This window comes from Sarcophilus harrisii, chromosome 2 (genome assembly GCF_902635505.1).
Source record: "Sarcophilus harrisii chromosome 2, mSarHar1.11, whole genome shotgun sequence".
NCBI classification, from domain to species: Eukaryota; Metazoa; Chordata; class Mammalia; order Dasyuromorphia; family Dasyuridae; genus Sarcophilus; species Sarcophilus harrisii.
The window spans coordinates 539808983-539835200 of NC_045427.1; the positions used below are offsets into that span (position 1 = coordinate 539808983).

At 34.5% G+C, this 26218-nt stretch overlaps 2 long non-coding RNA genes across 2 annotated transcripts; one reads left to right on the forward strand and one right to left on the reverse strand.

Moving 5' to 3' along the window:
- Positions 1 to 19678: 19678 nt before the first annotated feature.
- On the forward strand, positions 19679 to 23737 carry LOC116421858. The gene is made up of 3 exons (XR_004232430.1): positions 19679 to 20037; positions 22345 to 22401; positions 23552 to 23737. It is a non-coding gene; the product is annotated as an uncharacterized LOC116421858 (long non-coding RNA).
- Positions 20782 to 21580, reverse strand: LOC116421857. Its single transcript, XR_004232429.1, has 2 exons — positions 21524 to 21580; positions 20782 to 21393 (listed from the first exon to the last, which is right to left on the reverse strand). It is a non-coding gene; the product is annotated as an uncharacterized LOC116421857 (long non-coding RNA).
- Positions 23738 to 26218: the final 2481 nt, after the last annotated feature.

Here is a 26218-nt window from a genome sequence, read left to right on the forward strand (position 1 = left end):
CTATTTGTATTTCCAGTGAACACCACAATTCTTTGTTCATAATAAGTACTTAATATTTACCTTCTCTTTCATTCATCTAGGTCCTTTCAGTTTTCAAGTTCTGATTCCCTTAATTCTCTGACAAATTTCCTCATAAAACATATTCAATCAAAAGTATTCAATCATATCAATCATTTATAGAGTTGAAAATAGTGGTTCAAACTTCTTTCAGATTAGTGTGTTGTTTTGTACACATAGGTAAAAAATGAGTAGGGAAACCATAATGCTATACCTAATTCATACCAAAGAATTCACCAGAGACTGTAAATACCTAGAACTAGAGTAAACAAAACAAAGGGAAACTATTACAAAATATAAAAAATGTCACCAGAAATTTTGTATTAAATTTCCATTTTCCATTTAGGTTAAAGTTGAGAAAAATAAAGTGAGACTATCTAAAAGAAATCCTTTAGGCAATATGTTTACGTCTTCTGTTCTCTTATATGAAACACCAGTGCAGTTGAGCAAAAAAGGGACATGTTTAGCATGCTGTCACACATACACACACACATACACACACACACAGAAACATAGAAAGTGTTTCAGATAAATATTCTTTGAGAGCCATTTGTTGATGCCAAGTGCTATTTTCTCCATAGTACTGCACGCTGAACTCCATGCTCATCCTCAATTTGTTTTATATACTCTAGTCCTAGGGAATATATAGATTCTAAACTATTTTTTGAGTTCACTTAGATATTGCATTATATTTATGATCACTAATCACAACACTATTTATAGAATGATGGTTGTTCTCTCCTTTTAGGACTATTGGCTACCCTTTATTGCAATATAATTGGATCCTAGAATGAATAGGAATACAATGCTTTCATATTATTATTACTAAAAATCTATTTGTGGGGAAACAATAAATGTATTTGAGTAAAGTAGAATAAGCAAAATGTGATCATGATATTGTAGAGGAAAAAGATATTACTAAAATGAGAGAATTATAATTAGTACAAGATAACTAGGACTTGTCCCCAGAGTTCTTGCATCCAAGAAGAAGAAACTTCAATTAACCTGAAAGTATTTGTTACAAAGTGTCAGACCAAATTAGACAGTAGGACTACAAAGACAAAAAATAAGGCTATCCCTACCTTCAAGTAATGTTCATTCAGTGCAAGGAGACCATAAGTGCACATGTACAAGGGTTATTTGTCAATGACATGTTATTTGTCAAGGGAGGGAGGAAACTAATAGTTAAAGAGGGTGGTATATAGGAGGTGGCATTGGAACTGAGACTCAAAAGAAATTGAGCTATGTTTTTTAAGGCAAACTCCATTCCTAGACTTGCCTTAGGGTTCTCCTCTGGACCATACCACACAGAACAAACCTATCCCAACCCCAACCAGAGTACCATTCTCAGAGTTCATCATCTTTCTCTTCAATCTTCCTTCCCTTATTGCAAATTTCTCTCATTTATTTTTATCTCAGATGAAAATAATTCTAGTGAAGCTTCTGGCTACATGCAAATTATGATGGCCAAATACAATGTTTGTAGCTAAGACTTTAGGAACATCATTTCAAAAATCATCATTTTATCTTAAGTATTTAGCTTCCATTAAATCACTCAAGTGGATTAATGTTCTTGTTAAATAAGGAGTTTCCTCCAATTGGCATTTTAAACCCATCCATGTATTCTCCTCCTATTCAAATTCTTCCATGTCCTCCTAAGAATTAATCACAAGAGATCTATGTAAAATGCCTAAGAACTTCTTCATTTTCTTCCAAGGTTACCAGCAGTGAATTTTGGTTTTCCATCTGTTGAGCCAACATTCATTTATTAAGGGTCTACTACTTTCCAAGCATTATGCTAAATGCTGGAAATACAAAGAAAGCTCTTGCTCTCAAAAAGTTCACAATCAAATGACTCCTTACAACAATCAAATAACCATGTACAAACCACACACATAAAAGATACATTGGGGTTAACCAAGAAAGCATTGAAGAGAATAAGAAAGAATTCTTGTAGAAAATGGGATTTCTTATAGAAAGATGAGGAAAGAGAAAAATTTTCAAACACAGGAGAAGAGGGACTTGCATTCTTTGTTTTTGCCAGATGACCATTTCTTTTCTTCCTGTCATCCAATTCTTTGATGGTAACTACTCTTCCTCAGACTTCTATGCAGTCCTGTTCCAGATCTTACTGCTATACAACATCAGTGATAAAATATTTGTACTACATCTTTCTTGGGAAGCTAAGGGTCAGTAAAATAACTCTGAAATTTCTCAAAAACAATCCAGCCACTTTCCTTCTCAATTGTCTTGACCTTTGTTTTACTACTGAACTTCAATGACTCTAGAAGGGAGACTCAAACACTTTGGACTTTATACTTTACACAACTCTGCCTCATTTGAATCCAAATCACACACAAATCAAGACATCACACTGATCTTCTTTGAAAATAAAGAAAAAACAACAACCACAGCTAAGTCCTTTACAATAATTTCATTTGACTCTCAAATGAAAATTATTTCATTTGACTCACAAAAATCTGGCAAATAGATGCCATTATCCCCATTATACAGATGATGAAACTGAGGTAAAGAGGATAAGTGACTTGCTGAAAGTTACATGACTAAAAATTCACAGTGCCCAGTAATATAATAAACTCTACGTAATAGGTGATTCCCTTCTCCTCATGGATAATATCTCCTAAAGTACCCTCATTACTTTAACTTCCATCATCTGTGGAAAAATAAGGGAAGTTAGAGGGAAATCCAAATGCCTTCAGAAAATTAAGTTCCTACTTATTGCTCTAGCAGTCTTCCAAGGTTTAGACCTAAATTTAAGATCAAAGCTTGAAAGAGGTTAAAGTTATTTTATATATAAATATGTAAATAAAATCATTTCTTTCTGGTTCCTGCCAAGTCAAACACTCTTCCAAGTTCCAATCGTCCTCAACTGCCACATCTGGTCCGTGGGCCGTAGTTTGAGGACCCCTGGATGGCAATAGGATGGAAGTCTGGTGTGCAGTCCTAGCACAGTTCCAGTCAGCAGAGCTCCATCCTTGGCCAGCACAGTGGATCTTACAGCTACAGTGGAGTGGGGACACACCTAAGTGAAATATCTCATTGGAAAAATAATTGACCTGGAAAATAGATCCAGGAGAGATAATTTTAAAATTACTTGTCTATCTGAAAGTCATGATCAGTAAAAAAAAAAAAAAAAAAAAAAAAAAAAAAGAACCTGGACATTGTTTTTCAAGAAATTATCAAGGAAAATTTTCCTGATATCCTATAACCAGAAGATAACCTAGAAATTAAAAGAATCCACCAATCACCACCTGAAAGAGATCCCAAAATGAAAACTCCCAAAAATATTATAGTCAAATTCCAGGAAAACCCCCCCCTCCCCTAGTTCAAGGAGAAAATACTGCAAGCATCCAGAAAGAAACAAGTCAAGTATAGTAGAACCACAATCAGGATAACATAAGATTTAGTATCTTCTACATTAGAGGAACAGAGAACTTGGAGTATGATATTCCAGAGAGCAATGGAACTAGGATTTCACCAAGAATCATCTTCCCAGGAAAAGTGAGTAAAATCCTTCAGAAGAAAAGGTAGTCATTCAGTGAAATAGAGAATTTTCAAGCATTCATGATGAAAAAAGATGGAGCTTAATGGAAAATTTTATTTTCAAATACAGGACTCTGGAGAAGCAGAAGGAGATGATTCAGAAAATGACATTATAAGGGACTTATAAGGTTTATCTGTTTACATTCTATATGGGAGGATGATACTTGTAATTCATTAGAACTTTCTCATTATTATGATAGATATATACATTGAGGGCACAGGTGTGAGTTGAATATGAAGTATAATATCTTTTTTCATAAAAATGATGAATTTAGGAGGTGAGAGGTATGTTTTGGAAGAAAGGAAAAGGGAGAAGTGGAATGGTGCAAATATTCTGTCATTAATAAAAGCAGCAAGAAAAAGCTTTTACAGTGGATGGGAAGAGGGGAATGAGAGGGAAAATGAGTGAACCTTACTCTCATCAAAATTGGCTCAAAAAGGAAAAGACATACATTCTCAATAGGGGCGTAGAAATTTACTTTATCTTGAAGGAAAATAAGAAGGGAATGGGATACAGAAAGGACAGAGGGTAATAAAAGAGAGGGTATATTGGGGGAGGGAGTACTCAGTAGCAAAACATTTTTGAGGAGGAACAAGATAAAAGGAGAGAGAGAATAAATGGGGGAAATAAACTTTCCACGTGCTTTTTTAAAGAAGGAAAATAGAAATCAAAAGTTAAAAGTTGGGAAAAGACTAAATTATGAATAATTTTTATCTTCACAGAAACTTTGCTTTGGGTAATAATGACTTAGAAACAGAAATCCAATTTCCCTACCATTGATCCATTCATTTATATGACACTTTCTGATAAACATTTAAATTTGAAGGTCTAATTGAGATATTTTCATAGGATGCAGTTGTTTTTCTGCTTTGATATCAAGCAGCACAGGTATTTTTCAATTTTGAATATGAAGGATATTTAAAATGATTCCTAGAAGCCCCTTTAGTACTTTGGGAAGGGGGCACAGATAGACAAAACTTCATATGGAATCTCCCTTACCTATCTCGTTCTGACTGGGATTGTACTGACCTTAATAATACTCTCCAGATTTGAGCATTGAAACAAGCAGAAAATGGATTTGGAAGGATCTGGAAGTTATTAACTGCAATAGAAATCCTCAAAGCTTTTAAATCCTGTTTGCAGCTGTAAAAGAAAATTCTTAAAGCTGGATGCAAGGTGCTATTGTTAGAAGAAAGAGCCTCTGTTGGCAACTTGAAGCAAACTCCCTCCTTCCTTCCCCCCCTCCCTCCCCTCTGTCCCTACCAAAGGAAAGAGGAGAATTTAGAGGGAATGTATGGAGCCAACTAATACTCTAATTAAAGGGAAACTCCCTCCTAATCTAAAAATGGTGCTAATGATGCTGGCTTATGATGGCTAATTACAAAATGCTAATGCACTCAGTTACTACAAATATCAGGAACAAAAGAAGAGGCTTACAATTGAAAACAAAAAGTAGAAAAGAAAATTAAAAGTTTCTGAGTTTTGAATAGTTCTAAAGAATGTGCATTTTGGCTTATTCTAAAAGTTCAGATATTTTCTAGTATCTTGAAGTTTAAAAATTTGGGGAAATTGGAGAGCATATCATTTCTACATATCACAAGTCCCAAATAATTTCCAATAGAACATAAGCTCCTATAAGAGCCAAGACTTTTGTACCATTAATAAATGGGGAGGAGAGGGAGAGGGGAAAATGTCAAAGTATATCAGTGTCTTTTACGTACAATCTAGTAAACTAATATTTGTTCATTTGAATTGAATTTCACTAGACAGAAAGTAAAGAGTAAATGTGAAAAAAATTAATTTTTAATAACTTTTAATTTTAAAAATACATGCAAAGAGTTTTCAACATTAACCCCTGCAAAACCTTGTGTTCCAAATTTTTCTCCCTTCCTTCCTTCATTCCATATTCAGCAAGTAATCCAATATAGGTTAAATATGTGCAATTCTTCTAGACATATTTCCACATGTATCATGCTACACAAGAAAAATCAGATCAAAAAGGAAAAAACAATGCAAAAGAAAAAGAAAGCAAACAAACAAACAAAAGGTGAAAATACAATGTTGTGATCCACATTCAGTTCCCATAGTCCTATTTCTGGATGCAGATGGTTCTCTCCATCACAAATCTATTGGAATTATCCTGAATCACTTCTTTGTTTAAAAGAACCAAGTCCATCACAGTTGATTATCATATAATTTTGTTGTTGCTTTATACACTGTTCTCTTGGTTCTACTTGCTTTATTAAGCATCTATTCATGTAAGTCTCTTCAAGTCTTTCTGAAATCATTCTGTTGGCAATTTCTTATAGAACAATAATATTCCACATCTTTCATATACCATAACTTATTCAGCCATTCCTCAACTTATGGGCATCCACTTACTTTTCAGTTCCTTGCCACTATAAAAAGGGCTGCTACAAACATTTTTGCACATGTGGATACTTTTCTCACTATGCTTGGATCAGTTCAATGTGAAAAATTAAAAATAAATTTGTATATCATCACAAACTGTGAAGGGCCTTTGAAAATCATCTGGCCTAATCTAATGGAATGTGGAAATTTCCTCTAAGACAGATTGAAGGTGTCAACTTGAGCAGATTACATTTTATTTAATTGTCCCAATTTCAGAATTTCATCTGAAGCTTAGGGTGAGTCAGTTAGAACTCTGGGACTTCTTTCAGAAATACATCGCAAACCCAAAAACAAAATTTCAAGAGTTGGGGGAGAACTCAAGCCACCTCTTTCACCGTACACTGTAGGAATACACTTGACAAATTATCATCCAATCTTGTAATGGGCTGAGGTTTGAGTTGATGCACTGAGGTCCCAAGTACGTGAGGCTAAATAGTAATTGGACTATACCCTATTAATATACATGATTGGATAAAGAATGGCCCCCGCCCACTCTCTGTGCAAGTCCTGATGTGTTGTATAGGAAATGACTATTTTGGTGGGTGGAGACAGAAAGACAGTAAGAGAAGCTGAGAGAGATTGACCTTGGTTCCATACTCCTAGCTGCTGGTCGTGTGGCTGCTGGTCTAACTAGCTTCTTGACTCAGCTACACACATTGCTATTGCCCATTCTCTTCCACCTCCGATCTTTCTTCACTGAGAATAAAGACTGATGATTTTCCCCTAACCTGAATTCCTGACTCCGGCTGATTTTAAAATACGCAGTCTTCACACAATCTTTGCTTGAAGATATCCTTTGAGGGTTTTCCCTCTATTATCTCCCTAAGCATCCTGTTCTACTTTTGGATAGGTCTAATTATCAACTCAAATTCATTTCCTTGCAAATATCAACCACATCTTCTAATTGTTCTGTCTGAGGCCAATCAAGATAAATCTAATTCCTCTTATTGCTGACCCTCTTCAGATCCCTCAGAGTTTCTCTAAACAAATTATGATTTTGAGCATTGTCCTAATTTAGACTACATTTTATCCCTTTTTCCAAAAAGAGAATCCTAAAACTACAGAAATTCACAGACTTTCTACCTGATACCTTTATCAAAAACATAAAAAGTTAGATATAACTCTATTTAGGCTATATCCCCACTGTGGGAAAGACTAATAAATAGTATACAGCATAGTTTTTGATCATCTTATACCCCATAAAACATAACATTATATAATAAAGACCTGGCACAAAACAGCCATCCAATAACTTACATGTTTGTCCTATTGCCCAACCAAAGAATTATAAAGAGAGCCAGTGTACTTTATCAATGTTGCTGTCTAAATTATTACCCATTTGGAGCCAATAAAATAAGCAGACTTTTTTCCCAAGAGAGATCAGTATATTTCACTTTAAAATATTTCACTGTCAGATTCAAATGGTATTATAGCCATCATGAATTGGCAACAGTCCCAGAATATTGAGACTAATGACAGTAGATTCTATTGAGAGCTCACCACGTGTCCAATTATCAGTGTAAGCAGCCAGGACGTTAGCAAAGCAAAAGCACATTAAACCAATTAATTAAGGAAACTGACAAGAATACCCCCTCATGAAAACCACAGTAATACCAAAAGCTGAATATTGAATCAAGGCATACTATTGAGGTAGAATAATCCACAGGTGGATCAACACCCCACGGAATCCTTTCTTCATATATCATAGGTACACAATGAAGGTATATTGATAGCGACAAAGATGAGATTCACAGAAATAACAATAGCAGTTTTAAGAACCTTTGAATACTTTCATTTATAGTGATTGGAGAGTACTCAGGAATAGGGGAGTTAGAGACAAGGATTATTTCAGAAGGGAAAGAACATTTAGACAAGGTACACCAGAGCATAGCTAAAGGAACAAATCATCTATCTTATTGCCCCTGCTTTTTGAGGAGGCTGATCATTAGCCACAGAGATCTGGAGCCTCTGGTGAGATTTCACAATTTTATTACAAACATCTTAAAAGAGTTAGTTATTTTTTAGGGAAAAGCCACACATCCCAGGCTTTATTTAACCACAGAATCAAGGTAAGGATAGATAATTCTGGGATGTACAATTGTATCCTGATTGTGCTGCTTCGTGGGTGGCACCTTCTAGTTTTTTACTTTTGATGTATCTTTCCCAGTTTTCCTGTCCATTGTTCTTGGTTTGAACCCTTCAAAGTGACCAATGCTAAGATGCACCTTCTGCTTTTAGCTAAATCTTATTCCTATAATGGATTTTTGAATGTCAATCCAGGTCTCTACTGATCCATTCTGTCCATGGCTGTCAAGACTTAGGGTATAAAGTGTCCATGGAGAAAGATGGAAAATGCTATCTACTATTTCAAATTATCAACAGGGAAAAATCGTTGGGTTTATAAAACCTTACACAAATCTATGAAGACTTTCTGATCTTGTAAGGAACTCTGATTGTGGGAACTCTCTCCATCAAAGAAGATCACAATCCAATGATAATTTAAAAGACTTTTATAGATTTTCCTGGGGTCCATAGAGGTTAAATAATAAAGAGCTAGAGACAGGTCTTGAACCAGATCGTTGTGACGTTAAACCATACGCTCAATACTCTGTGTAATATTGATTATTGTAAAACTCTATCCCAAAAAACAAACAAATGAACAAAAACAACCTTCTACTAGAAGACATTTAAGTCTTGAAAAAGTTCTCCTAGGTATTAACCTTTGTAATTTGGAGAAACTGAGAAGTGATTTCTTTCATTCAGAAGCTCAGGGACAAATCCAGGAAAGTATTACATAAGGTCTTAAAATCTAGAACTGTACTCTTTTTTCCATTTTTTTCTATTAAATGAAAAACTTTTGGAAAAGAGTAGAATTGGATATCAAAATAAAGTCCTAAGTTATATGGAGTTTTTCCTTTAATAGGAATTAATACTTTAATGAGCCATTACAAACTGTACAGTTTTTGGTAAAAGGGTTATTGTCTTCAGTACCTTTGTAAAATCATGTATCACTAATTCAAGGTATAGCAATACCACTTGTGATCTCCAAGACCCTCTGAAATCTGAAACAAAGAAAAAAATGAACAAGATTCCAAGGAATCCCAGAATCAAATAATGATGGTATTATATCAGAATACACTAAGAGAACAGGTGCCTTGTGACTCATCAACTGAATGAAAGTTTTTCCAAATTAATAATTTGATGCAGTAAAATAAATATTTATGATTTTCCTTACTGTGTGAAGGGCTTTGTATTAAAGCACTACAAGAAATGCAATCTTTTTCTACTTCTGTAGTCACAGTAGCAAAAAAAATTGCAGAAAGTTCAAAGAATCACTGTCCTAAGACCATCTAAAACTCTTTTAATTATTGGTATCTTTTAATGCTTGACTCTTGTCCAATTACCAGGAAGCATTTTGAGTGCTTAAGCCACAACTATATTGATGATGTCTTTTCATGATAAATAAAACCAAAATTAATGAAGAAGTTGCACCACAGGAGAATGATATCTTTCAAGTTCTTCACAAAGAGCCAAATAGGGAACCATAGAGTTCGGTTTCATCATGTATCCAAAGGCACCAATAAAATGCCTATTACCTGCCAGCACTATACTAGATGCTGGTAAGTAAAAACAAAAAAATGAAACCATCCTTATCCTCAAGAAACTTACATTCTATTTGGGTCATCTTGCTTTGCAGAGATTACTGAGAAGACATTAAGTTTGTGCACAGAGTATTCAAAAGTAAGGGAAATAAGGAGAAAACACTATAAAAAATTTGACAAGGTCTTCCAAACCAAAGGAACATGTATATCATGATTCTCAGTGATTTCACTGTAAAAGTAGACATATAGGAGGACAGAAAATAGGATTTGAGACCAAAAAAGTTAAAAAGTCCATACTATATTTGGAAGCTCAATATCTATATATCATGAATACTTAATTCAAGAAAAGAGCCACAAGGTCCTATACATAGTAGGTATCAAGTGACATCACAAAAACTTTATTGTCTTGTAAGATAGGAAATAACTAGTTATTAATATATCAGTAATTTTCAGAATCAACTCTGTATTAAGCCAGATAATAGTCTGGCATGTGTGTGTGTGTGTGTGTGTGTGTGTGTGAACTAATGCTAAGTGAAATGAGCAGAACCAGGAGATCATTATACACTTCAATAACAATACTATATGAGGATCAATTCTGATGGAAATGGCTACTTTCAACAATGAGAAAAGATCCAAATCAAGTCCAATTGATCAGTAATGAACAGAACCAGCTATAACCAGTGAAAGAACTGGGTATACCCAGCTATACCCAGAAAGAAACACTGGGAAATGAGTGTGGACCACACATAGCATTTCCATTCTTTCTTTTATTGTTGGCTTGCATTTTTATTTTTCTTCTCAGGTTATTTTTATTTTCTTTCTAAATCCAATTTTTCTTCCACAGCAAGATAACTGTATAAATATGCATACATATATTGTATTTAACATATACTTTAATATATTTAACATGTATGGGACTATCTGTCATCTAGGTAAGGGGATAAAGAGAAGGAGGGAAAAAGAACAGAAGTTTTTGCAAGGGTCAATGTTGAAAAATTACCCAGGCATATGTTTTGTCAATAAAAGGCTATAATAAAAAAATGAATGTGAAAAAATACTCCAGCTTCTGGGATAAGAACTTAATATTTGACAAAAGTTACTTGGGAAATTGGAAAGTAGTATGGCAGAAACTAGGCATTGACCAATACCTAACACTCTATACCAAGATAAGGTCAAAATGGGCTCATGATTTAGATATAAAGGGTGATACTATAAGCAAATTAGGAAGACAATGGATCTCTCAGATCTGTGGAGAGAGAAGAAATTTATGGCCAAAGAACTAGAGAACAATATGAAATGCAAAATGGATAATTTTGCTTATATTAAATTAAACAAGTTTTTGTACAAATGAAATCAATGCAGACAAGATTAGAAGGGAAGCAGAAAACTGGGGAAAGTTTTTACATACAGAGGTTCTGATAAAGCTTCATTTCTAAAGTATATAGAGAATTGACTCAAATTTATAAGAATATAATCCAATTGATAAATTGTCAAAAGATATGAAGACAATTTTCAGACTAAGAAATTAAAACTATTTCTAGTAATATGAAAAAATGCTCTACATCACTATTGATCAGAGTAATGCAAATTAAGAACTCTGAGATACCACTACATACCTCTCAGATTGGCTAAGATGACAGGAGAAGGTAATGATAAATGTTGGAGGAGATGTGGGAAAACTGGGACACTAATTTAGTGTTGATGAAGTTGTGAACTTATCCAACCATTTTGAAAAGCAATTGGAAATATGCCCAAAGGGCTATCAAACTGTGCACATCCTTTGATTCAACAGTGTTTCTACTGAGTGAAAACTGCACACAGCAACAACAAGATTAAGTGATGATCAACTCTGATGGATGTGACTCTTTTCAACAATAAGTGATTCAGGTCAATTCCAACAAACTTGTAATGGAAAGAACCATCTATATCCAGAAACAGGATTGTGGGAACTGAATGTAGATCACAGTGTAGTATTTTTTACCATTTTGTTATTGTTTGCTTGCTTTTTTTCCTTTTTGATCTGATTTTTCTTGTGCAGCATAATAAATGTGGAAATATGTATAGAAAAACTGTACATGTTTAACATATATTGGATTATTTGCTGTCTAGGGGAGAGGGTGGGAAGGCAAAAGGAAAAATTGGAACACATTTTGCAAGGGTTAATGTTGAAAACTATCTTTGCATATATTTTGAAAATAAAAAGCAATTATTTAAAAATGATTGTGAAATTTTTTTCTGGATATGTAAAGAGAAAAAATAAAACTTTTAAATAAAATAAGAGAAAATAATTTTAAAAGGACTCAACAAACTTTCATACCAATGTGTTAGTCCTTCCTGAGCACTCTATATATTCCAGTGCAATGTGTAAGGAATATGAGGAGGACAAATTGGTTGTACTACAGAATGGAGGAGGAAGAGTAAAGTTGCATGAGGATGGAAAGATAGATTGGAGTCACATTAAATAGCATTTTAAAAGCTAAATTGAGGAGTATAAGTTTTTATTCTCAGACCCATAAGTAATCCCTGGACTTGGTTGAATAGTACTAAAAATATCCCTGATGAATACAGAAAATAAAAACAATAGGCTTTGACAGATAATTTTCTACATTAGATCATATCATCACAATCAGACAATTGAACTAAGGGTGCAGAAAATAGAAATTCACACTGTTTTAATTGTTTCTTTCAAAGAAGTAGTTTGTTTTTTATAGCCTCAAAAAAGGGATTGCTTGCATATAAGTAAAAATGATGTCCTTTCATGTAATGTAAATATAAAATACAGCAGAAAACTTTGCTAAATCAATCTCTGAAGTTCCAAAATTAAACAAGGCATCAAAAGAAATTAACAAATTAATCAAAGGTGAAAAGAAAATGCCCTGAGTGGCATTCAAATAACAAATGGATTCCCTAAAGATTGTGAAATTCTCTGAATTCTCTAATTTTTAAGTTACATTATGTTGAACACATCAAGCCTCAGAAAACCATTAGGATTCTTTGATAGAGAGATCATTCTATAATAATTGACTAAGGCATTTCTATTAGTAAAAAATAGTAGATGGATATATATATATATATATATAGCTCAAATTATAATATTCATTTAAATGGGAAGTCCATTGAGTTAATTCATACTGTATATCTTCATATATTTTGGATAAGTGTTGCAAAAAAAAAAAATCAATCTAGACCCAAAATTAAATAGAAAATAATTTGGCTGTATTTCATTTAAGAAACTGAAAGTTTTTAGCTTCCACTGCCACCAACTCAGTATCACAGTATCACTTTCTTGGTGATGCTATCTGCATATAATTTAAGAAGCACCACAATCTCAAAATAACCCAAATACAAGAGAACCAAAAAATGTGGAAAGATATATGGAATGTGTAGGCAAGATGCAGAATGTTGCCAATGATAATTTGCATGTGAGAAGCAATGAAAGATAAAAACAAGGCTGTATATGATTGAAAAATGGAAGTGTGACCATAATGTAGCAAGAGACAACATGTTGCTTAAGTGTGGCACAAAATGATCAAAAGAACCAGATCTTCAGTACCATGGATAGATCACCAATGACTAAATCTTCTATCATCTTTTTTTTCTTTACTATGGGAAGAAATATTTTTATTCCAAGCATAGTGAGCAGAGAAAGGTATTTTCACACTCAGGATTACAGCTCAATCTTCCAGTAACTTGCTGGCATTGTCATTGATTTTAAAGCCTGTTGTTTTATAAATACTGTTTATAAAATTAGTGTTTATAAAGTGTTTATAAAAAATGCTGTTTATAAATACTGATGGGTAGTTAGATGACAGCAATACAGTTCCTTCAAGTTCTCTATTAGAACTACATAATACATATGTTAGAAGAATAAAAGCAAGGAACTAATGAAGTCTGATGTAGAAATACTGTTTATAATAAGAAATGATTCATTAAGACTTCACAGAGGGGACAACTAGGTAGCTCAGTGGATAGAGCATCAGCCCTGAAGTCAGGAAGATCTGAGTTCAAATGTGACCTCAGACACTTAACACTTCCTAGCTGTGTGCTAACCCTAATTGCCTCGGGGGGGAAAAGGCTTCATGGAGGAAGTAAATTTGTGTTGATTTTAAAGGGTATATAAAAATTCAAAGGGCAAAGAGGGAGAGAGAGAGAAAAAAAAAAAGATAGGAATTCCAGACATGAAAGGTATAAACAGAATATAACAATGAAGAGGTTAAACCTAGGAAAGTAGGTTTCACAAAAAAAAAAGGAATATGCTTTATATTTGTGTTAATTTTAAAGGGTATATAGAAATTCAATGGGCAAAGAGGGAGAGAGAAAAAAAAAAAAAGGATAAGAATTCCAGGTATGGAAGGTATAAACAGAATATAACAGTACAGAGGTTAAAGCTAGGAAAATAGGTTTCACTAAAAAGGAATATGCTTTATATTTGTGTTGATTTTAAAGGATATATAGAAATTCAACAGGCAAAGAGGGAGAGACAGGAAAAAAAGGATAGGAATTCCAGGCATGGAAAGTATAAACAGAAGTATAACAGTACAGAGATTAAACTTAGGAAAGTAGGTTTCACAAAAAAAGGAATATGCTTTAAAATGTTGAGTTAGTCCATGTATTCCTCTTTTTTCTGCAAGGGAAAACACATTTCTTAATTGTAGAAATAAGAAGAAATGTCTTTTCCGTCCTCCTAGATTCTCCCTTAACCCAGATTTATGCTGTCATGGAGAAAATCAGTTGGCCATTCCTTTGTGTTATACTTTTTCCTTTAGTTGCAATTTCATTTCAAAAAGCCTGTTTGTGTCTCTCCAACCAATCTGTAAGTGATTATATCTCTGAATGCATCAAATTCTCCTTTTCTGCCATTCAAAGAATACTGTGTGACATCAATCAGGCCAGGAAATTTCTTTTACCTTTCTATTCTCTTACAGTGGAAAAGAAGAGCATGATTGAAGGGAGTCTGTATTTACTTATTAATCTTACAATCACCTCTTGATTCATCTTACAAACACTCTACTGCTGTACAAAAATAGTAACATGCTATAAATTTCAGGACCCATATAACCTCAGGGATTCTACTTTGGGCCTTAAACACATGGGCTAAGCTTTCTAAGCAATGTATCCAGGTGTTGGAGGCCCAGCCCAAATGCCATACATTGTCAGGTGATCTCAATCTAATTCCCCAAGCAAAACACAAACCTTATAAGGTGCTATTTCTGGCATGAATGAAATCAGGATTATCAACTTAATATGGTGGTTACACAGTGGTAATAAGGTCCTTGTTTCAAGGTGCACAAATCTGTGAAGATTCAAAAAAATAGGCATCTACCTCTTACCCCCAGGGCTTGTTGTACCAGCAAGACACAGCTGGTCACATTCCTTGCAGACATGGGCAATGGTGTCCTAGGAATGTAACACTAAGGCTAAGATAAATAGGAACTCTGATACATAAGTATAAAGCTAGGACAGAGCCAGCTGAAATCCAATTTTATAGCTGCCCAAACCACATCTGAACCACAGTATGTATGCGTGTGGCACTGAAAGGACAAATTATTTTCCCATAGTTTGCAACAGTAGCTCTGAACAGCAAAAAGCCTAGCTTCCAGAGTTCCATATTGCATATTTGTGGTAGACATTGGGTAGACTTTTGGGTAAATCTATTTGTTAACTTGAATTCTGTGTATTTTGTGGGTAGTGAGGGTATAACAGTTAAACCAAAACGCTACTGCAAAAATATGCATGCTTCACTGGCTGGGGGCTTGAAAACAGAATGCATGCCCAAAACAAGAGGAGTGTGGTTTATTAGGAGCCTCTATTAAGGGTCTTATAGGATTGGAGTTAGACCAGAGAAGGTCTCTTCCTTGTCCTCAAAGGAGAGCGGCCAGTTTATCTTCAATTTGTCAACATGTAATGACCAGATTCATTCTTTCAATAATGATTCACTTGACCTGATAAAAAAGGAGCAAAGACATGGAGAAAAGTTTCAGTAAATTGGGAGCAAATAATTAAAGTACTTAAACTATTCCATTCAGAAAATATTTTACTTTTCTGAGCTTCAATTTTCTAATTTGCAAAATGGGGATAATAATACTCATAGTACCTGTTTAATAGGTTTGCTTTGAAGATCAAAGAAGATAGTAGACTAAAGTGCTTTGAGAATGTAAAGTGCTATATAAATATGTAATTATACAAATATCATAGAATATATTATTATATTTTATTGGGGTGAAAGATAATTATCTACAATTTGTTCTATAGGTGTATAAAATGGGTTCCAAAAGATATAGTACTGTCTGCTCTGAACCTTCATTCAAGACTCTGTTGTACTCCCTGTAAAGGGCAAGAGGTTTTCCTTAATAGTTTTGACCCAAGCTTCCCTGCCTATTGAATAATTACAATTCACCTAAGAAGCACTAAAATCCTTTAGTTACACACTCATTGGGAATTCTAGTCCCTGGATGATATGATTCCTTTGAGGTACCCAAGAGGGTCTGCCAGCCTTTTGTCAAAATATGGTCAAAATATAGCCAATATAATGAAATTGTTCAGTGAGCTTCAATTTTTAATAATTTATCAGAACCATTAAAAAGGTGTTTAATTATAGCTATAGTACTTCAATTTAACCCATATTAATTCATAGTAAATATCCCCTTTATTTCTTATGGAGTTTGCTTTCTTCTCCTCACAACAAATTCAGAAAAGTCCAAATAGATCAAATTTTTTTTTATTATGTGAGGAATGGGGAAAGGAGAAAAGGGTGTATATTATTTTTGTGGTTCAAGATTCCTTTACTCTCTTAAAAATTCTTGAGGAGATTGAAGAGCTTTTATGTTTACCATATTAAAATCACAATATGTTTAGCATATTAAAACTATAAACTGTTAAATCTTAAAATGTTTATTATATAATCTTAAAATAATAATAAACCCATTATATAATCATTAGCATTTTAATGAAGGATAACTAGCTTTTTCAGAACAAAAAAATAGTAAGGAAAAGTAATATGGTTTTACATATTTTTGCAAATTTCATTAATATTGGGCTGAATAGAAGACAGCTAGATTCTTCTATCTACTTCTGTATTCAATTACTTGCAATGTTAGTAAATGAAGAAAATCTGGTCTTATGTTGATATATAGTTGGGAAATGAGAAGTATTCTAAAACACAAATAATTTTAGTAGCATTATGCCTATCAAAATTTTCCTAAGTATAATTTTGAGAGGTAAATAACATCTCAGTAGTATTATGCCATTATACTAACTAGGTAAATAGGCACAATAAATGCTGCACCAGGATAGGAATCAAGAAGGCTCATCTTCTCAAGTTCAAATTTGGCTTCAAACACTTACTAGCTGTGTGACCTTGGACAAGTCACTTAACCCTGTTTGCCTCGGTTTCCTCATCTGTCAAATGAGGTGGAGAAGGAAATGGCAAACCATTTCAGTATCTTTGCCAGGTAAACACTAAATGGGGTCATGAAGATTTGGGCATGATTGAACAAGTATTATGTCAAGGTTTGACCTCATAGACTCATTGAAAGAACCTCAAGTTTCCAAAGTGGAACAAAGGGAGACTATGAGGATAGCTGAACCCAGGGACAGGCTCTCAGCCAGTCTTCCTAAAATACAGTATTGTATAACAGCTATAATAATGGATCTAGTTGTGGAAAGCTGCATTCAAATCCTACCTCCAACACTGACTATTTGTATAAGTACCAGTAATCATTTAAGCTCTCCAAACTTCAGTTTTCTCATTTGTCAAATGTGTATAGAAACTCCTTTAGATTTTTCTTTTCAATTCAACAAACCTCTATTAAGTACTTACTATGTGCCAAAGGCTGAGGATTTAAAATAATAATAATAACCCTATCTTCAAAGAGCTTGCATTCTACTAAAAGAAAACAAAATGTATACAGATAAATAAAGACAAGTTATTTTATTGGCTGAAGATGGGGTAGAATGGGGGGATGCTGACAAAGGGAGCAGAATGAAAAAGGTCTTATACAGGAGGTGGCACTTGAGCTCAGTCTTGAAGTGAGATATAGATTGCAAAAGGGAATAGTAAGTAGTGAGAGAATTTCAGGCATGGAGAACAGATCGCTTTGAGCAAAGCAGAAGGTAGAATGTTTTGAATAAACAAGAGCAAAGGACCTATGAAGGAAAATGCTGATAAATAGTTGTGTGAAATCGTGTGTATATGTGTATCCAATGGTAGCCATCTCTAAGGTGGGTAGAGGGAAGAAAAAAGAGGGAAAAGAAAGTTACATGATAATTTTAATATATATTTAAAAGGAATATTAGGTTATACATGATAGATTTGCAGTTTCATGTTCAATCATTTTTTCTATTCTACAATGTCATAGAAATGTTTGTATTATTTAAGTTTAGGACAAAATAAAATCTTTGTAAAAATAAGCAATAGCAAGCAGGACAGGTTGATAGAAAAAGATTGAGGGGTAGAAATGTGAAATTAAAATTAAAACCCAGGAAGGCAACATTGTATAGTATAAGTGTTCCTGAATTCTAGAAGACATAAGTGCTTTTCCTGGCTCTATCACAATTTAGTCATGTGATCATGTACAAGTTAACTTCCTGGGACTTTAATTTCTTCATCCATAAGTTAAAGAAAGTAGACTTGAAATCTTCCAGTGCTCCTTCCAACTCTCATATTTTATGATTACAGATTTTACCTATTTTCCCTTCTATATTTATTGAAGAAGAGTTAAAAGTATTTTCTATGAGGAAAGAGGAATGATGGGAAAATCTTTTCAAGGGAAGCTATGTGAAGAGGCTTTACATGTGAATAGAGCAGCTTGTAAGACAGTAGGTGGTGGGGGCTTGATTGTCAATTCATTTGGAATAAATCCAAAGGACCTATTTAAATTCCTGGGAGCAAAGAATTTCATTTGAGCTTCAGAACAACTAAAAAATAGGTTTACTTTGAATATATATCACAAAAAAATAAGGCTGGGGCTAGCTAAAATGTGAAATGTGTAGTGATTCTATTGAGTAGATTAAATCCAAAATTTATTCTCTCTAGGAAGGAAATTATAGCACCAGAAAATATTGTGAGGCAAACAATTCCTGCAAAAATGACAAATTGTTATGAGGATTGGGATGGAGAAGACAAGTATGTCATAGACATATGGCAAGATGGGAATAGCTTATCAGATGCCAGGTATTTTTCTCTTCAGATTTTTGCTGATCTAGGAGACAACCAATAACACCCTAAAGATGTTAACTACAAGAGTCACCTACTGTTAGTATCACATACTAGTTAAAAACAATTTTCTAATGTGAAAGACAAAATGTCATTATCTCCTGTAAAAAAGGGGTTTGAGTGTATAATTCTTTGTGGAGTTGTATCTAGCATGAGGAAAACTGAACCTTTCTCCTGAAGGCCAAATTCTGAGAGGGGCAATGTTTCCTCATGTCAGCTACCAACCTTAGGATTATATTATTTTGGTACTCCTCTCATCATCACCCCCATAAACTAGTATAAGGTACAGATTTCTGGGAAATGAACCTCTTTTCTCTCAAGTGATTGTATCTCTGATCACTACTGACTGCCACCACATTATACTTATCCTAAGTATAAGAATTCCTAGTTACAGAAAATAATAATAAAAGCTTGCAATATTATATTAAAAGTTTACAAGCTATTTTAAATATGTCATTTCATTTGAACCTTAACTATCAATCAGTTAGGTCCCCAATGTCATTTCCAAGTTTTCCATAAGGAAACTAAAGCCAAGAAATATTTCTTAATTGTAAAGGACATACAGCTAGGAAATGTCTGAGGCAGGATTTAGATCCCAAACTCTAACCATTTTGCCTCCATAAAAAAGGAGGACACATCCATACACGGTTCTTAAAATTACATCTTTACCATTTTCCAAATTCAGGAGGAATAAAAGCAAAAACAAAGCATCTGAGTTAGCAGCATCTGCCCACAATACTTCAGAAAAGTTTCTTGAGGTCATAAAGGAAGGTGTGGGGCTTTAAGAGAAGGGGATTTCAAGAAGAAATGAGTGGGGGGGGGTGAGAAATGGATTTCAGGGGTGGTAGTTTTAAAAAAAAGACTAAGGAAAACAAAATAACTCAGAATGAACAACAGATGCAGTAACAAAGCAGCAGAGGGGGAAATGGCTCTTATAAAGGAAAGGCATTGGGTTGGCTGTCTTAACAGGAAAATCTTCTTTTCTAAGAAATTTAGAGGAAAGGAAAAGAGGGGGATGGAGAACATCTAAGAGCCAGAAAGACAATTAAGCACAGGAGAGAAGTAAATACTTGGGAGGGAGCTGGTGAGAAGAGAACCTGGGAATTCAAAAGGTGTCAAAAAGGAAAAGAAAGGATGAACTTCAAAGGAAACCATGAAGGACTAATTAAAACCATGAAAAGATGGTGGTAAGCATAAATAAGCAATTTGAGAAGCAGAGCAGCATACAAGAGCAGCAAGACAAGCTTCAGATCACTAAAGGAAACACTAGTGAAGAAAAAAAATGAGAATGGGTCCATTGGATTTGTGGGGCACTAGGAAGTGATTGAATTATCAGAAATTTGATGGAAGGGCATTGTTCTGAGTGGATTAGAGAAGAATTGTACCACTCAAATACCTCTGACTAAGAATATGGCTGTGAGAATAAAAAAAAGGAGAAAGGGGGGGGGGAGCATGAAAACATTTTGAAAATAATAAAAGAGTAGAAAAGAAAGCCCCTTTACAAATGGCACACATTTTAAGGTATCTATTTTGCGAACTATGATCCACTCTTAAACAGTGAATTTCTCCTCATCAGGTCTTCCTATATTATTTCTTATCACTCGATGCAATTTCATAAACTGTTGGTTAAAAATTACAGGTCAAAATGGAACAGTTTTGTCCTCTTTGGCATCTCATTGCCAACCAGTAAATATTTATTCTGAAGAAAATGGTTCTAGTAGCAAGTCTGAAGACAGACAGAACTATTCCCAAGGGAAAGACCCTGTCAAAATCAGACTTGAGTGTCCGTGAAGCAGAAATATCTTTTTATGTCCCCAAATTGAGGGATTACACTGATGATAGACACTAATCTTCAGCTACAAAATGACAGATATTTCTCTTGGGACTGGTGTTAACTAAATATCACATTCTTGCCTTAAAATATGCTTGAAGGTTTAAAAAAAAAAAAAAAAAAAAAGAATGTAGAGCTACCGTGTTGAGTTCCCTCTGTCAGGATTTCCTGCCCTGACCATGTAGGCAATTATTTCTGTTGCTGGCTTGGAGAGCATTAAATAAATAAGGGGCCTCAGTCCTGCAATGTGCAGTGATCCGTTTCAAGGCAGAGACATCATTTATTTGAGCTTTGGGTATTATGTTGTTTTTGCCTTTGGCTGCTTTCTCTGAGCTGCCCAACTGGAAGGGTGACTTGGTGGCCTTGGGCATCAGGTTGACTGCTCAGGTTCTATTCCAGCATCTGGTTAGGCTTGGCGGAACCACACGTTTACATCCTGGAAGACTCAAACAAGCTTTCCATCTTTCTCTGGGAGAGATTTGTGGAGTGCTATGAAGTTCACTGTGTGGGGTCTTTTGGAAGAGCCAGTCTGTTTTGAAATCCATCGCCTGTCTGCTCTGCATGGGCATGAACGATTCCAGGGCACTCTCTGTACATAAACTTTGCCTTGCTGTCCTTGGCCTAGGAGAAGTCCAAACATTCCTTCCCACTCTCTGTGCCATAGTGAGAAGTCACACCAAGTACCAGCTCAGAGGAGGGAAATTTCTAATCACTTTTGCAGGCCAGAGAGGGAAGGAGAACAAGGAAAAGAAAGGGAAAAGAAATAAGTATTTCTTAAACACCTACTATGTATCAGGCACTATGCTAAGTGCTTTACAAATATTATCTCATTTGATCCTTACCATAATCCCATGAGATAAGTGCTGTATATGATCCTCATTTTCTGCTCTGCTGATGAGAGGAAAGAAATAAAAACTAATATTGGTACCCATACATATCAAAATATTTATAACAGGCTTTTTTGTGATAGCAAGGAATTGGAAACAAGGCAGATGCTCGCTGATTAAGGAATGGCTAAACACATTCTAGTGCATGAATGCAATGGAGTATTATTGTAAATAATGACATAGCTTGAATACAGAATAGAATGGAAAAATATGCATTAACTAATACAAAGTAAAGTAAGCAAAATCAAGAAAACAATATAAACAATAACTACAACTACATAAGTAGAAAAACCAACCATAATCACACTCAAAAAATATTAAAAGTTAATGTTGTAAAATTAGAAAGAACAAGAATGGCTCTAAAAAGAAGAGATATAAGAAGAAATTCCCAATCCACTTCTTTGTAAAAGTGAGAAGTCCATAATATTTATGGATACATATATTTTCAGACCTTTTAAATCTACTAAAGGTATACTGTTTTTTCCCCTTCTAAAGTCTTTTAAAAAATAACATGTTATATGGGATGGCTCTATGGGAGGAGAGAGAGGGATATTAGAAGAAAACTAAGGTGATATAAAAAACAAAAGATATAACTAACAACTTACTTTTATAAAAGAAACAAAATTAGTTTATCACCAGTCATTCATTATTCATTATCTTGTTGGTAGATTTTAACTATTAGCAGAGTGGACATGTCTAGAATTTCCCCAATGGACCATAGATTAGAAATAAAAGGGATTTTAGCTGTCATCTAATCCAACACTCTCATTTTACAGAATTAAGAACACTGAGGCATACCAAGGGAAAATTATTTGTCCAAAGTCACAAAGAAAGTAAGTGGCTCATGTCTGGTACAATACTCATTGTTTTTCTTTAAATGTAAAATGATAGAAAGTAGTTAAAAACAATTTTCTAATGTGAAAGAGAAAATGTCATTATCTCCTGTAAAAAGGGGGTTGAGTGTATAACTCTTTGTGGAGTTGTATCTAGCATGAGGAAAACTGAACCTTTCTCCTGAAGGCCAGGGACTCCTCTGCAAATCTGGTAAAGTATATGTATCCTTTCTCAGAATAATTTTTTTTAAATACTAAAAATTTCAGTTAAAGGCTAGTAAAAATAAATGTAAGTATTTTATTTTTCTCCTCCAAGTTTCCAATTTCTTGAAATCTATCTATGGACAAAAAAGAGTCCATGATCCCAGGTTAAGATTCCAAATATGAACTATGCCTTAGCATGACACTATAGACCCAGGACTGAAAAGAAATTAGAGTAGGCCTTAAATAAGACTGAGGTAAGGGAAGACTCTAGTAAACATTTAGATGTGAGCTAGATGTGTTGTTACTTTGCCATTTATAATCTAGGAATGAAATGAAATTTGAAAACAGGCAAAGATTAAAAGTTCTCAGTCTACCTGCACCCAATTAGCCACATAAAGTATACTCTCCAAACTGTTTTAGAATCTATGTTGGAAGGGATATTACCAAATTATTCACTAGGATTTTTTTTAAGATTTCATATACTAGATGTGTGATCCTGGATAAGTTACTTAACCCAGTTTTTGCTTCAGTTTCCTCATTTGTCAAATGAGCTGGAGATGGAAATGGCAAAGCACTGGAATATCTTTACTCAAACAGATCATGAAGAGACAGACATGACTGAAAGAACTGAACAAGCTGTCTTAACTTCCTTGGAAATGCATTCACTGAGACTTAAGTTGCCTCATCAATTTCCTAGGTCTACAAGTGCTACATTTTTCACTAGTTTTGACTCCTCAGTTAGAAAAATAAATAACAATTAAATAAATTAAAATAAATAACATATCCCAAGATGTTCAGTGAGAAAGTAAGGTTTTACTGCTTTGGTAGACGAGACTAAGTAATTAAGGGATTCCTTTCCCCAATCTTCTTTGTTGTCACTGATTCTTCCTAGTTTTCCCAACCGTGCCTGACATTTTACCCATTCTTTTTTCACATGAACTTCTAGAATCGAAGACAAAGTAATGTTGGCATGAAGAAGACCCCACAAAATTGCGACTGAGAAAGAAGAAAGAGGCCAATAGAAGCTGACTGTGCCATATTCAGTTGCTACAGCAACTAAAAGTTAAACAATGATGTGTAGAGGAGAGGGCCATTTTCTTTGCTGCATCAGGTTGTCATGGAAACCAGAATTTTAAAAGTAAGTGGGTTAAGAGTTTTCTTTACTCTTTAGAAACATGTCTTTTCTTTCACACGGTTGGCCTATGTCCCTGGCCCCTAGCTGGGGATTTTGGGGTGTCAAAGAAGGGTAACAGGTGAAGCAGATAATAGATTGTATGCTATACATGACTCCCAGAACCAGAAGCTCAAAAATAAATTAGATTCCTCCTGAAGTTTGAGAATATAACATAGGCCTCAAAGACCTGAGAATAAAGCCTCAATTCTAACCCTGTGAAAATATCCCAACTCCAAGAGAATGTATGTTCTCTTTTTTTCCTGTTCTCCCTTTATGCTTTTTTCTCTTACATATTCTTTTCCAGAATTTATATTCTCCCAGGAGCAATCAAAGGGCAAAACAGGTGCTGAAGATCTTAGCTTCATTTTACTTACACACATACACACACACACACACACACAGCCAAAAAGCTGGGATTAGCTTCCTCCTTCCCTCCCTCCTCCTTCAATGTTTTGTTCCAAATTCATGACTGCGTTCTTTTCTGAACCTATTCAGTTCCGGTGCCTCTCCAGTAATTGAGCTCCCAGCTTCTTCCCCCTGAAACAATAGCCGGGGTCCTGGGAATGCTTTTCCAAGTTGTTCATTATCCCCCCACAGGTTCAAGTTACTGTCTGTAACACAAAATAAGGGATGCTGCCATTGTTGTTGTTTGGGGCTTTTTTCATCCTTCTTGCTAAGGAGACTGGGATCAACTGATCTATAAAACTCTAGAGCATCAGCAAAGCTCACAAGTTCTAAACTTGGCTATGACATTCTGAATACTCTGGGAAAGTTGTTTAGCTTTCATTCCTTCCATCCTCTAATACTTGCCACAGAAAACCCTAAAAGCAAATGAAGAGTAGGAATGATTTTTTTTTTACTTTATTGACCAGATGAAAGCCTCATATTACATCTCTCTGAAGTCTGTGTACAAGTCCTTCAATTACATTAGTGATTAGTTTTAGTTTTAAGCTAGCTTTAAATTAGCATAGTTTTAAACAATGAAAGTCAGCTCTAATATCATTAATGAAGAACCATAAATTTAGAACTGGAAGAAAATGTTAAGGTTAGGAAGTCCAATCACTGCATTTTGCAAATGAGGAAACTAAGACATACAGAGTTTAAATGATTTACCCAGGATGCAACTGGAATTCAGATCTTCCTGCCTCCAAGTTCAACATCCTATTACACCAAGCTGTCTGTAATAGCATTAGTACTAGAAGGATGGATGGAAGTCATCTAACTCAACCCTCTCTCCTTTGCACTTGACAGCTAAGGATACTGAAACTCAATGGAGGGTAATTTGCTCAAGGTCACACTGGTAATAAGTATCAGAGAAAGGATCTAACCCCTCATAATCTGATTCCAAAGTCTTCTATTTTCCCCCAGAACCAATCTCAGAACATTTTTTTTTTACTATTACTTATATGTTTTGGAAGGGAGAAAGGAATAAGAACTTATTATGCACCTATTATATGTCAGGCCCTGTGCTAAATAGTAAACTGTGTTTTACAAATATCATTTCATTGATCCTCACAACCCTCTGAGGTAATGAATGCTATTATGGCTTCATCTTTTTTTTCCTTTTCATACAATCCTTTGATCTAAAGCTTTCATTTCATTTTTTAAAATTACCTCAAAGGAGAAGTCATTGTGGTAAACACCATTTTTTGATTTAAGTCTATCGCTAGAATTGCAATATTTCATTAATAGCATTTTATTTTTCCAAATATAAGCAAAGATAATTTTCATTATTCACCTTTGCAAAACCTTGTGTTCCAAATTTTTCTTCTTCTTTCCTCCACTTCCCCTCCCTAGGACAACAAGCAGTCTGATATAGGCTAAACATATACAATTATTCTAAAGATATTTCTATATTCATCATGCTGCACAAGAAAAATAATATCAAAAGGAAAAAACATGAGAAAACCAATAATACTTCGGTGTCCCAATTTTCTTCATACACCCCCACATTTCCTCCAATTTTTATCATTTTTTTTTCCTGTCATCAGCCAATGTGAGAGCTTTGAAGAGGGTATAGTCCCATCTTTGTTAAGGAAACTATAGATTTTTTTTTTTCTAGGAATCACACAACTAATTAATAAATATTTGATGACTGTGCTTACCCTTTGAGATGCTATAAGGGATGACAAGTAGGTAGATTTCAGAAAAATCTGGATTTATATGAACTGATGCAAAATGAAATAAGCAGAACCCGAACATTTTACATTGTAACAACATTATATGACAACCAACTATGATTGACTTACCTAGCCCAGCAATACAATGACCCAAAGCAATTCCAAAGGACTCATGATGGAAGATGTTATCCACATCTAGAGAAAACTAGTGGAGTCTGAATGCAGATCAGAGCACATTATTTTCACTTTCTTTTGGGTTTTTTGTGAGGTTTTTTTCTCTTGATCTGTTTCTTCTCTCACAATATAATTAATAAGGAAA